This window comes from Dreissena polymorpha, chromosome 12 (assembly GCF_020536995.1).
Source record: "Dreissena polymorpha isolate Duluth1 chromosome 12, UMN_Dpol_1.0, whole genome shotgun sequence".
NCBI lineage: Eukaryota > Metazoa > Mollusca > Bivalvia > Myida > Dreissenidae > Dreissena > Dreissena polymorpha.
In genome coordinates this window covers 7,364,922-7,377,421 of record NC_068366.1, presented here as the reverse complement: position 1 = coordinate 7,377,421, position 12,500 = coordinate 7,364,922, and the positions used below count along the sequence as shown (strand labels likewise).

The 12,500-nt window shown below is 33.0% G+C and overlaps 1 protein-coding gene across 7 annotated transcripts in view; it reads right to left on the bottom strand.

Annotated features, from left to right (window-relative positions):
• LOC127854040 (uncharacterized) overlaps window positions 1-12,500 on the bottom strand; it is a 183,001-nt gene that overhangs the window by 137,333 nt on the left and 33,168 nt on the right. Inside the window, exon 7 of one of the 7 annotated variants that reach the window (XR_008036892.1) lies at window positions 6,390-6,421. The exons of the other annotated variants lie outside the window; for them this stretch is intronic. The gene's annotated coding sequence lies outside the window, so the exon portion shown is untranslated. The remainder of the gene's footprint in view (window positions 1-6,389; window positions 6,422-12,500) is intronic. 7 annotated transcript variants of the gene reach the window in all.

Sequence of the window (12,500 nt, the reverse complement as noted above, 5' to 3'; positions counted from 1 at the left end):
AGATTACATTATTTTCACTATAAATATTGACTTTGATCCAATTATCATCTGAAAAATACGATTTCGCGATTTCTTCAAAGATCGAGCGAGCCTTTTTACCTGTTTACTTATATATATCTAATTTAAGGGTATACATATGTGAAGTTGTCGTGGCCGAGTGGGTAAGGCGATGAATAAGAAATCTTTTGGGATTTTCCCGAAAAGGTTCGATTCCTGCCGACATCGCATACTTTTTGCGACGCGTTTTATTTCTTTTCTAACGTAATTTGATTTAATATAGCACATAAGCTATGTTTATTGTAAAATATGTTGAAAATTGTATGCACATCCTTCAATTTTAACATTAAAACAACGTTATGGCTAAATTGATTAATTTACTGCTGAAAATACGAATGCTGCATGTTGCATTTTTATTTTTATTTCAAAAAGTAAACGGTAAATCTGTCTATTTTTTGGTATTTTTGCTGTATATAGTGTTTCTATAAAAACTTAGTTTAAAATATAACTAAAATGATACTATTTTGAATTTTATGACACTTTGTTTTTTAACCGACCCAATTTTTACTTGGCTGAAATCACTTACATTTCATGGCGCTATTCCATAGATTAAAATTTGTAAAAAATAAGTGTCTGTAAAAGAATACTTATTTCATCTTGTTTAAACTTTAATCACCTTTACTGCATCTGTACACACCAACTGCATGCCCATATTTGGAAATTTGAATGAATTATGGAACTTTTATATACCCCAGGGGTGAAAATAAACTGGACAAAAGCCGAGCGTGAGGGTGGTTTTGAAAAAATCGGTTTATTTTTTTTAAGCGTGGAAAGCCTACCTACAAATTTGCATGTAGTTTAGTGAAATGATGCTGATTAGGAAAATAATTAATTAAATTATATTTGGATATGTGCCCATTAGAGGTGCGCAAGCTTAAAAAGGTAGAATTACCGAAATTCCCGTTCTTACACGTTGTAGCATGGATCGGGTATTGAACACGATACACGTGTGTATTAGCACCCTACTGTAGTCCCGGCGGGGTTATCAACTGCACCAATACACCGGTAATCAACCAGGGGAATATCATATGAAAAAAGAACTATCATGCATGTTTGATTTGTTAAAGTGTGTCACAAAATTTCCCTAACTGCCGATGTCGGCTATAATTTCGGTATAAACATGCACAGAAATTAACATATATATAATGTTAATGCCGATATGTTATTGGACATTTTGTATGTCAAATGTTCATTATTTGTATTTAAATTAAGACGATTGTATTGAACACGATACACGTGTGTATTAGCACCCTACTGTAGTCCCGGCGGGGTTATCAACTGCACCAATACACCGGTAAGCAACCAGGGGAATATCATATGAAAAAAGAACTATCATGCATGTTTGATGTGTTAAAGTGTGTCACAAAATTTCCCTAACTGCCGATGTCGGCTATAATTTCGGTATAAACATGCAAAGAAATTAACATATATAATGTTATTGTCGGTATGTTATTGGACATTTTGTATGTCAAATGTTCATTATTTGTATTAAAATTAAGACGATGCTTATTTGCCAGAAAGCGTTTATTTCAAATTCAAAACAAGCAATAATCATACATAATACCAAAATATAAAACTAACAAAATGACAACACTCTCGCTTAACGCAACGTTCAGAAGCACGCGCACTTAACAAAATTATTGCAACTAATGCAAGCTGTAATTAATATGTGACTACTTGCTATACAACCAGTATCATGCGAAAATTGATCTTATTTAATTGTGGTTCCCTCTTTGAATTTATGTTGCCTGTCGACTTTTAGAATAATGTGTCAGTAAGAAATGTATTGCTTGCTCTACAACTAGCATCATGCGAAAATGGATCTTATTTAATTGTAAATCCCTCTTTGAACTTAAGTTGTCAGTCGACTTTTAGAATAATGTGTCAGTAATAAATGTTTTTCTTCAGTTTCACATGTTTTTTCAAGAAAATTTAGTGAAAGATGCAAATGTGTCTTATTTATTTTTTTCTGTGTCTTCAATGTATCTTATTTATATGTGACTGCGTGCTTATTTTTTTTTAAGAAATGAAAGATGCAAATGTGTCTTATTTTAATTTTATCCATGTCTTAAATGTGGCTTATTTATATAAGATAAAATGATATACTGCCAGTGTCATGCAAAAAAGGATCTAATTTCTTAATATCCACATTCACGCTTTGTTCTTTATTAGCACCGTCTTTAATTAGGCTATCTATTTAAAGTACAGATTACTGTGAACTTAATAATTGTGCAACGGTGATGTTGATCCATTATCGTTGTTATTTAAAATGTAGACAACAAGTTAGCAATTAATGAAATCAGTTATTTTGGAAGTAAATCTAATTTTTTCTGTACAGTAGCCAGGTGGATGTGTATTGAGCGGATAAGATAGGGATCACCACAACAAGTTTCTAATACACAGTATAGACTTTCCCCTATTATTGTAATTGTTATTTACCTGATTGGAATAAATAAAGTGTTAAAGATCATTTCATGTGAAAAGCAGGATTTCTGACATAATTTCAATCGTTTTGCTTTTATACAAAATTTCATGGAACAATGAATATATTGGCGCGATGGAACACAATTTATAAATCAAGCTGACAGTATAGTATCCGTTTTTAATTATGTGTAATTTAATTCGCATCTCTCCCTTAACTCGTTCAATGACACGTGAACTTATATCAATTATAAAACATCACGTGCATCATTAATTTTTTTTTTTTAATTATGAAAACATATTATATGTTCTACATGGTTTTGTTTAGTTTTTTTTTCTCAACCAGAGAGACATTATAAAACATTGTTATATATAAAGCGCTTTACTTTCTACATTACATAAAGATATATCGATTTTTTTGTTAAGTGTACGTGCTTGACATATTTATAAAAGGCAGTGTTTATTTTTGTAATAAAATCGAAAATTGACATTTAATTTGATGCAATCCACATTGTTAGCGGCCAAGCGCAGTACTCCGCTCTCGGCGGCCGATGGTGTATTGCAATATATACAATGAAAAGCTGGGTTTCTGACATAATTTCAATCGTTTTGTTGACGCGGAAGTGCTTTTTGGTGGCCGAAAATACTATTGTTCCCTTTATTTAAACCTAAATCAGTATTTTTTTACACTTGAAGGTTTGTACAGCGGGGATTTCGGTACCGGCGCGGGTTTATGTGCTTGTTAAGAATTACCGAAATCCCCGCTAAGAGGCAACATATGCTGATTATGCTTTGATTAAACATTGATAACTAAATTGCAAAAGTGTATAGCATATTGTAAATAAGGTAGTACGATATCATTTGTTTCATCAGATTTGTTTGGAAATACTTTCTGGAGACTTATTATTACTATGTCATGTTATATTTACATATACTTTTGTGTAACCAAGTTTTAAATGTACATTTTACCTTTTTTTACATTCGTTTACACATTTTCACATTAATTAACTATTTAATAATGGAAAAAATATTCTGATAAGAGTGTTTAAATGATTAACACTAATATGATTGTGTACAAATCAACATTAATGCAAAGCCAAAACCTAAACATAATGACATATAGACCCTTTAAGGCGTAATATGGGGGATTGGCGTAAACATGGGTGATTTCGGCTCTGGGCGTACGAATGTAGCAGTACCGAAATCCCCGCTAATTATTTTCCAAAAGAAGTAACCGAATGGGAGATAATACATGTCACTGGTTGCTAATGAAAAAAAACACTATAATAATTTTGTTGACACTTGAAGGTTTGTACAGCAGGATTTCGGTACCGGCGCGCGTTTAAGTTCTAGTGTAGAATTACCGAAATCCCCACTGAGAGGCAACTTAATGCTGTCAAGAGTGCTTAATAATTAAAATTAATATCATTTTTTTGCACCTTTACATTCATGTGAAGTCAAAAACCATTCATACCGATGACCTATTGACCCTTTAAGGCGTAAATATGGGGATTTCGGTACTAGGCGGGGCGAATGTAGAATTACCGAAATCCCCTTTTCATCATCGCACATTAGTGTAACATAAATGTTAACACAATATATGTAGGGAAACTCATATGATTCGCGTAATGTGAAAATGATTATTATGCTATAATTCGACCACGAAACTTGACGTGACTTAATACCGGACATTATGGAATGGAGCTACGCTGGCCGTATTTGACATAAGACCCATTTTCGCATATTATCTTATCAATGCTTATATGAATTTGATTGCTATAATCTAATGCGTATTCGACACGGAATTATTGTCAAGGTTTTTCATTTTGTCAATATTTATCATAGCAGGGGACATTGCTGACATCAATATGGATACTGTTTTCATTTCTGTCGAGAAATGATATGACTTATTATCAAGATTATTTTATAGTACGGTAGCGTTCTCTACACAAGTGAGATTTATTTGTACTGGTAAATTGCTCTTATACTCACCATTGGGACTCGACGATCGGCTCGATAAAAATGTTAGTCGCTTAAAAGTACAAATTCATCATATTGAGCACGATTATTATTATTATTATTATTATTATTATTATTATTATTATTATTATTATTATAGCTTTTAGAAACTTATACCTTAAAAAAATCCCCATTGGAAAAAAAATCCCATGGGAAAAAAAATCCCATGGGACAAAAAAATCCCATGGGAAAAAAATCCCATGGGATTTTTTTATTTTTTTAAAACACGATTTAACGCGTTGAAATCGCGAGAAATGCTCATCATTTGTTAAAAGGTAGTTTTTCTGAAGGTTACATGACTAAATCTCTAAAAATCAGAAAAAATCCCATGGGATTTTTTTTCCCATCAAAAATGGGATTTTTTTTCTATCAAATAAAATTGAACGAAAATAAGCACAAATGCTTTAACAATGCTTAAAATCGATATCTAAGCACAAACGAACGTGTTTTATGTTTTTGAAAATCCCATGGGATTTTTTCTCCCATAAAAAAAGCTGGAGAAAAATCCCATGGGAGAAACCAAAATTCCCATGGGATAATGAAAAATCCCATGGGATAATACAAAAATCCCATGGGAACCCCAACTTTGCAAATATAGTTCATAGTGAAGAAAAACGCATTTAACAAGCAAAAATAACCAATTATTAATCACAAGTTAGACTTTTATCTTATACTTAATCACAAATAAGCAAACCTTAAGAAAAAGGGTACTTAAGTTTGCGAAATTTCGGTTTCGCAAGTTTTTTCCGGTGGCCGTTTATTAAGAACGTAAATACTTGCTTTTTGATTCATACGGTTGATAGTCTATTCATATGTTATCATTGTAAATGGAAATAAGGCACAATTTACAGCAAGCACATAGTGATTATAAATATACACTATTTTATTATTGTTGGATAATTTCTAAAGTAACAGTGTATATGTAATTCGCGAAAATATGTTCATAAGCGCTTGCGCGAAGAAAAAAATCTGAGTTGTCTATTTCGTTATACCATTCAACCGGTCGGCAATTTTAATACAGTTTAATACAGTTTTTGTTATACCCATGCGACGTTTGTTAACTTCTTCATATTAGTGGACGCTAAATAAAATAACCTATTATATCAAAATGGGCCACGTCAGGCTGTTACTCCTCCAATACCTATTCTAAAACGGCAAACTAACTAAACAATGTTTTAATCGGCTAATCAATATATCGTTAGTATTACATAAATGTTTGTATTCACTGTATATAAATGTATGAAATAGTTGCTGTTGATTTATTATTCACATTATTTCTACTATAACTATGTTTTGACAATAATTTAGTGTAAGAAATATACAACAATTGCATTTGATTTTGTGAACTTATTTGAACTCTTGTGTTATTTTTACCGATAGGGATCCTCCAACCCAAATACTTCCCTAAATGTTTATATCTACTATCCGATGCATAATAAGCCCTCTCTAAATATATGGCTACTTTTTGCATTCTACAAGAGCCAGTTACCTTGACAACTCAACTAAACATCGTTCCTACTTGACAAGTATCCAACTTTCATCATCCGTCTGTAATTTTTCCATTTACATTTATATTAACCCGCGATTCATTTTAGCATGCATACAAATTTTACTTCAAAACAATATTCATTATTAGCTATTTGGACATGTAAGGCACATCTGTAGATATGAATATCAATGGCAACAACTTACAAGTGACAGGCGTATTGTAACATGCCTGTCATATAGATAAGTATGGATTATAAACATATGCATACCCTCTACCATCATTCGATTACTTTTAAGTCATTTAGCATCTACAGCGTGTAATCGGTTATGTTTGCAAACTATTTAATCCTTGCATGTTTACAGAAAACTGCGTGTAAGTATGTAGTAAAAAAATTCTTACATACTATTTTAAAATAAATCGACGTCAAATCCATATCTGAAATAAATTGACAGCACATTTATTAGCTTGGAGATAATGATATCTTAAAATTATTGCTGTTCCGATTACACATATGATGATGACCTTAATAAGATTTTGGGTTTTGATAGTCAAATCGACATCAGCTTAAATGGCTGAAAAAGTATACGTATTTAAAAATATTTTACGAATTGAAATATGAATAGTACAAAAAGTACAAATTTGTGTCAAATATGGAAATAGCAATCATGTTTGAAACTTTTTAAAACTCTGTCATTATTATAAAACTGGTAGAATGCTTGAACAATTGTGTCAGATGTTCAAAAAACACATAATTTATAAGACATGTTAAATAAAAACGTAAAAAAAATGGAACAGACCGTTATGTTACGAACTGTTGATTTTCATGGATTAATAACACTTGCCAATATGACATGGTTATTTGACTCAATTCCCTTCCCACAGCAACAAAAGGGGAAATTGTAAACAGTCCTCCCCCCCCCCTCCGAACAAACAAATTCGTTGGAAAAGAATAAAAGAACATATAACAAAGGAGAAAACCAAACCGCTTTAAACAAAATGGATGAATTGTGTTAATGCGAAACATAAAATGCACCTTATTTTCGGATATTAAAGGAATTGTCTAACCTCTCAATTCATTTAATTCATTGCGATATTCTTGTGATTGTTTGATGGGGTCCTCTGACGGTTCTGCAATGAAATATTAAGTATCTATGGTAACATTGAGTATAAATAGTTTTGCATTGTCATTAGAAAACATGTTTCAAGCATAAATCAGCTTTCTGCGTCAATAAGATTATTTTCAAACGTGTTAGTAATTTTCACATGTAATGCTTAAACAAATTATATTTAAAAGCATATTTGCATTCGATTCGATGACACAATTTAAAACATTATAGGTTTTAGTTTTCATACAGTACCTTCCACCAATTCATAATTATTTCTTTACACTATTTACACACATGCAGCTGACAGTTATAAACGATGGATTACAAGCTTCAGTTAATTTCATTTACAAAATGCAACCAATGTATTTTTCATCTTCATTTATTTTCATGTGGAAATACTTACTTCGCATCAGATACTTAGGCAATCATATTCCCGATACTAAAATGCAATTTTTGTCAAAGTTTATTGCGCCCTTAAAACGATATTTTGAATACATTTATCAAACTGAATTTAAATAATATTCCGCCTTGACATACAAGGGTCCTCCAAAGAAAAGGAAACTATTTTATCATTCTGATTTAGAGGTCTGGAACAAACAACAGTGTATTTTGCTGTACCTATTGTTGCCAAAATGGGTACGCGTACATATGTTGTTTACGATAATGTTTAGTTAACTTTTCAAGTAGTGTATATGTTATAAATTCATGTTTTCGTTGTGGGTTGCACAATCAATTTTTGATTGGCGATCGGAACAAGGGGCAAGCATATATCAATGTGCTCCTTTAAAAGGAGCTAAATATGTAAATATTTTAACTGAAATTAAACTTCATCTCAACCTCGCTTATCTTGCATTTGTAACAAGTGGCTCCTCAGTTACATTTGTAAGTCCGTACCTGTTAATGGCAAATCGTAGACTTCAAAAACCGGTGCACAGTAGGTGTCTGAAAGAAAGCGAGTACTTTGATTGCAAATATAAATTCTTTGCCATTATATCTAAAATGAAATAATTTAGCAAATTCGTCAGACGAATTCATATGTAGATATTCATTAATCATGCAATCAATGTGCAAATATATATCATTACAGTTCAAACCACTGTGCAAAATTGTGACACTGTTTACTCGCAATACAAAATGTATTACAGACGTGTGCAAGATAAGTATTGATGCAAAGCATCAAAGGGCGTCGGGAATTTCAGTGTAAAAGGCACTCAATGAAGTGACATGGAGCGATTGTTTTTCTACTGTTAATATTAATATATTGGCCGATTATTTTAAACAAAATAGAAAAAGATACTGGTATAACCATTATCTATGATTTTGTGTTAAAACCCCAAATAACCATTATCTATGATGTTGTGTTATAACCCCCAAATAACCTTTATCTATGATTTTGTGTTGTAACTCCCAAATATATCATATTTTATTTACATTGGTTTCCTTTTTTTACTGGCATCCGTGTGCAGTTTTCATTAATGGAACAGTACTGTGTAGGTTTTAAAAAATCTGCTCTATATTGTAAGCGTAATTTCATATTTTTCTCAACTTCAAGGGGAGATGATTCTGAACTTATTCTTACGTTGCTCATTTACGATAGGGGTTGAGTACTCATTGATATGAAAACACTGTCAACGTTTTAATGTGTTTACGACCCCCCACCCTCTAACACATATATTTCATGATCATAATAAAAACAAAAAAATGGTTACAATAAAACAGCATATTTTTTTTAACTAAAATGTCTACATCAAAACAAAAGTTAACATAGAACACAAATAAAATAATTTGATTCTACTGGGTCTCGAACCTGGGGCCTCTCACATGTGAAGCGAGCGTGTAACCACTACACTACGGAACCGCTTAAAAAAATCACCTTCTTACTAAGATATTTATAAGCTATTAATAGTCGGTTTAAATGTAAACCCGGAAGTTTAGACGCTGGATAGTGAGCGGGGTTAAAGGTCCATACCCAAGGGTCCATACCACTGGCAAGATACGGGTCAGGCCTGCGGACTTCTATATGTGGTTCTTAAACAAACCTGAAGGAGGACTTGATAGTAATGAGACTGGGGTGCTGTGATGTTGCTCCTCATTGATAAGCAGCTGGTTCCTTTATCAAGACTCATTATTACAATAATAATACGTTTTGTGCTTCGCGCTCTATAGCGCCTTTATTAATAACTAGGTGGTTGCTAGGATAGTGGGGCAATGAAGTTTTGTTTTTAAACAAAACCAGAAAGTTTCACCGGTTCGCGTATTTGCCCAGTCCCTGTGATCTTTTATTATTGCCCAGTCCCTGTGATCAGTTATTAATTAAAACAATTAGCTTTGCATTATTGGCAATACATGTTGTAATAAATGTAAAAGGCACAAATGCAGTAATTATTTACACTAATTTACACAAAAAATCACCACTATGCAAGATATTCTGACAACAAAAATATATACATTGATCCGTAAAATAACTTCTCCTCCCATAAGCGAAAAAAAACGTATTACATACTAGTCGCCGCACTTCAGTGCGACGCCAATTATGTGACTTATATCTTGATCTAATAAAGCTGCGCTACAGTAGAGAGGCTGCTAAACGATCAATTCGACTACATGACATGTTTTAGGATAAAACTTAGTTTCATACTTCCTTTCTCGTCGTTGTTTCCATGGCTTCCATCAGTGATTTGGTTGTGGTTGTTCCTAACGATATTTGCATAACTTATTTCATGATTAAAACAGAAACTGACTATCATCTATGCATATATTTTATAAATCTTGAAAACTAAACATACCTTAAATGTAACTGGTAAAAAGTTACACTCAAAGATGAGACTGCACGGTAAGTTTTTGACAATATTGTCATGTCAAGATAAATCAACACCATCTACATTTGTATCGATGAATGATATATTGTGTTTATGTACGATTTACTCTTAACAATAGGTAAATATATATGTTTCATTACATATAAATTGGTGAGTTGAATAACCACAATGAGTTTCATAACAGTTAACGTTATAACAAATGGTCGATTACTATTTGAAAAAGCACACTATGTGACATTTGTGTAAATATATTGGCTCGAAATAACTTCATTTAGAAAAAAACTCTTATTCCGAACAGCAAAAACAAAAAAAAAATTAAAAATGCCTGTCGACAAAATTTTAAGTTTGTTAATCAGAATGTAATTCGTTAAGAAATTTATTTTAAATGGAATCAATATGACCATTTAGCTCGGGCATAATTTATTTTGTGCAAGATACGCTATTAATGGGATAAACATATTAGGCATACTATTTTAAAATATGTGGTTTAAAAAATATAATCCCGGTAACTTAAATGAGCCCCATTAATTACTTTTCGGACAAGGTACATTATAACCATAGTTGACCTTTTAACTTAAAGTTGCATTGAATTTTACAATGGCATTGGTCTATGGTGACATGTCATGCATAACGCGTACTCTTAAACGCTGGACACTCAGTAAATACAAAGTAACATTTCAAGTTTGTTCACAACGTCTCGGTAGTCTTTGATTTATTAAATAGTTTAGCAACTTAACAGAAATAGAATTACGCAATTATAATTTATAAAACAGCATTCATGATACTTACATTAAAATGTATGAGTTAAAATAAGAGAATTTTAATCCTAATTAAAATTCGTATTGGGCCAGGTTATCAAAGACGCGTCTCATTGAACTGAAACAGGTAAAATAATCGATTATATTTATTGGTAAGTCGATCATTGAAAGACTATAATAATATTATAACAGAAAATGTTCTGAAATGCCATTGAAGAAACGCGCGTCGACAATACAGGACAATTATACGACACGATCTAATTCCAGAAACAAAATGAGGCGAAACAGTCTTGTCCGCTTGTTTCTTATTTACAACAAGTGACCAATTGTTTGTACAATACAAGTCAAAAATATTTATATAATAATACAAAAGCTGGGATTACCTTAGAATGATCAATTAGAGTTGGAACCGGCTAAAAGCTAGCAAAACATTTCAGTTTGCCCATCAGTTCGCACTGAAAGAAGAAAGTTAACAGATAAAAAAACATCTACAATACACAACCAACCTATACAAGTGAACCATAAGCAATTAATTCTAGGGTAATCACGGTCAATGTAAAATCACATGAAGCAATTAATGGGTTGATGACCTACCCTAACCTTAAACATAGAGCCCAGCATTAAACAAAAAAACAAACAAGTGAAATCGACTTTATACTTATTAGAACTTGTTTTATATGCCCAAGTCATTTTCAGTAGGCTTGTGAATTCATATTTCCTATACAAGTCTAGTTCTGATTATCTGTGACATAACAGTGATACCTTGACGTCCGGAATGGGTTGTTTAAGCGTTATCCCGTCAGACAGTGTTTTTACATTCATTACTTTTACCTTTCACTGTAACATTTGATCCTGCAGTTCACATAGGGTCATTGTGTTAACGTTAGACTGTCCGCCATATCACGCTCATCCTGTCATCACGTGATTAGTAAACCGATCCATCGTGGTCAAATCTATGCTCCAGAAAATGTATATGGCTCTCTTCATACATGTGTATCGAGATATATACACTTATATACATGTATATAGAGTGAATACGCCCTTTCTATTCCCAAACCGCCGCTCACCCCGAGCTCCGAAGTTTTCATGTGCTCCGAATAATAATATAATGATTTGCGTTGGTTTGCAACATATTTCTTTCATTTATTAATTGTATACCTAAGCTATGGAGTAACAGTTCATATAGTAGCGTGTTCTAATCGTATCTTATATTTTCAAGTATAAAAATGTTCTTTTTTTACGACTTTAAAACCAATCGTCATCTTCGCCTGTAGTCCCATCGCTTCCTCCTGTCGAGCCTCTGCAGCTTCCCCAACGTCTTTCTTTAGCATCTTCATCCACGTCGCGGCTCCAAGTTTTCTAGGCCACCCTCGTTTTCTTTTCCCTTGAGGGATCCAGGTGAGGATTGTCTAGTCGTAGGTGATGCCTGATTGCCATAGGTGTAGCCTATGAATCGCAAAACGTCTTAGAAGATGCTGTCTTTTGCAAAGGGATTCTGCTTTGTTCTTCTTCATATTCCTCGTTGGGGACCTAATATGAACAGCGGATCTTGAGGATCTTCCTGATGCAGGTGTTTAATGGAAACAGGATTTTCGTTATGCTGACGGCGGCGGCTGGTTCTACAAGTCCTCTGCTCCCTAGCAATAAATTAGATTCACGGTCGTATTGAAGAGCCTAATATTGGTAGTCATGCTTATCGCGCCTGATCCACATATGTTCTTAAACTAACAAAAGGCTGCTCGCGCTCAACCGATTCGGTTCGGACCTATGCATCCGTCCTTGTTATCCATCCTGATGCCGATGTAAAATTGTCTAATCCTCCAGCTCCTCG